Consider the following 2,734-nt stretch of genomic DNA (forward strand, 5'->3'; position numbering starts at 1 on the left):
CTTTGGGCCAGGTCAGCTAAATCAGAGTCCAAGCCCATCCAAAATTAGAACGGGCTTGGATTGGGCCGGGTTTTGGCCTGAAAAAATTTGGCCAGGCCAGGGCAAAATTTTCAAGCCTATCAGAGACAGTTTGAGATGTACCTCACTTTTGGGGGATGAGGCATTACTAGTACTCGTTTGTAAGTTTTGTTTTATTTAAGGAAAATGTTGAAATGACTTCGTTTGACACTGCTTTCAACACTATGCTGATGTGACAGTGTTATACAAGAAAACAAATCTGATTCTTTATGCATTTGCCACATCAGCACAGTGTTAAATGTAGTAACGAGCAAAGTTAGTGTAGCACGGCTCTTAATTTATTTAGTGAAGGAAGAGGTCCCCCAACCTTAAGTTTACCAATAATAATAAATAAAAAAAATTGCAATTAATACTCACTTCACTACATGGTCTAAACTTCTAATTTAGTTCAGTCACAAACTCTTCAATATTCTTATTATTGGGTGTATATTTTCGTCCTATCTCGGGTTTGTCATATCCTGCTTAAATCTCATGGTTCTCTTATATTCATAGTTCTCCCCTTCTCCATTAAATTGGCCTTTTGGAGTAGTTGGTTAACATGATATCAGAGTGCTAAGTTCGTATAGGTCACGCACATAGTTATTAATTTGGTGGACGGAAAAAAAATGGTACGAAAATAAATTGGGTACCATTTGGAATTGTGATGCACCAATTTGCTCGAAAATTCGATGAAAAAAATGCAGGACGGTAAAAATACAATACGAAAATAACTTGAGAATGATTCGGATCCAACAATTTTTAAAATTTTTAAAAATTTAGATATATATAAGATATGATATGACCTAACAATTTTAATCTACTAATCAAATTATCAATATTTAAATTAAAAATATCTTAAGTAAACAAATAAACAATCCACAATCACATTCATCCAATAAAATATATATTTGCAATTAAAGATTTAGTTTTAATCCATCTAATAATTAATGTAAATGAAAAGTATAAAACATGATATACTAATTAATGCCAAAATCATCATGTTCCATGACCTAATTATATTAAAAATAATAATAATAATTTCTTGTCATTTTTAAAAAGTTATTAATGCGAAGTAAACATAAATCTCACTGGACGATGGACGTCCAACAAGTAAACTTCACGGTGGGTCGGTGGGGGCGATTTTCAAATTTTTTTTCCTTCTCTTAATTCTTGAGTTTTGAAGTGAGAATAGAGAAATACAACGTATTTTAATAAAATATTTATAGAACATACATACAAATCGTGATTTAGTCGTTGAGATTCAAAGATCCGCGAATTAATTTGAATTTTTGAATCCAACGGCAATTCTGATTGAAAAAAGTAATATACGTGTAATTTGTGTCTAATTCATTATCAACCCCTTCTCCGTTGTCTCCTCAAAAAATTTGCTTGGGAACTTTTCCTCTCTTCCAACAAGAAATGGCAGTTGCTATCAAGCCCCATGCTAGTTCCTCCATTTGTTCAGGGTCTATGGTCGCAATGCTACCAAAGGACACATACACCCCGACTCTTTGGACTTTAGCCAATTAATGCAGGTCTTGGCTTGACTCAAATAGATTTAGTCCATACTTTGTAAACTTCAACCCATTTGTCTACATACACTGATGGTACCGTGATCTAATTGTACTAATTCACTATAGGTTTCCAATCCAATTCACGACCTATTATAAATTTTTATGATTCTATTGCAAGAAAAAAAAATTATAAATAAAAAAAACCTAACAAAAAAATATTTTACAAAAAAATAATAATTTTGTGAAAATTATCGAAAGAAACTTATTTTGATCTTTTAAGGTTGAATTTTTTTTATTATTATAAAATTAAAATTTTCAACCTTTTAGAGGTCGACATTTTTTTAATAATTTTTTTATATATAAAAAAAATGTTAACAATTGTGACCGCCAAGTTTTTGTTTTTTCAGGCATGTTTATGAATGGTTTTCGGTTGTTCCGAATGCTCTAGAATATTTATGTTTTAATTTTTACAAAATATTTTTTTTGATAATTTCCCTTTTGCTTAACTACGTGTTTGAACCCACACATAGACGAAAAAATGACGGGATAAAATTTACATTTTGACCGCTGATCTCGATTACAAAATAGGAAATGAGACTCAATAAAGATGGACTGTTGGATTAGATTGCGTGACTTAATTTTGATCATGCAGATGACCGGGTGTATGTAAACCAAAGTTAAGGAGTTAGAGGAAACCGTGCTGTGAGCATGAGAGAGAGAGAGAGAGAGAGGATAAATGATTCAAGAAAGGTCTGAAGCATTGAAAATTTTTTGGAGCATTAGGAGCAGCAAAAACCGTTCTTAAATGTGTAAGAAAAAAAAAAGGTGGTTGTCGCATTTATAAAAAAATTAATAAAAAAAATTTCGACCCTTAAAGGGCCGAAATAGGTTCCTTTCGGTAATTTCCACAAAATTATTATTTTTTTGTAAAATATTTTTTTATTAGGTTTTTTTATGATAATTTTCCCAAATTATAAAAAGAAGGTAAAATATTTTAAAAAAAAATTTATTTTTTCAAAAATTAGCAAAATCACTAGAGAGTCCAACATTTTAATAACTCATTGGACCGTCCAACCTTCTAAATGGAGGCTAAATTGTTAGGGTGTTAAAGCAAGTTGTAATAACGTTGGACAGTTGAGCGTTTTAATCATTTGGAGGACATA

Source organism: Akebia trifoliata, chromosome 16 (assembly GCF_017979445.1).
Source record: "Akebia trifoliata isolate Shusen 1 chromosome 16, ASM1797944v1, whole genome shotgun sequence".
NCBI classification, from domain to species: Eukaryota; Viridiplantae; Streptophyta; class Magnoliopsida; order Ranunculales; family Lardizabalaceae; genus Akebia; species Akebia trifoliata.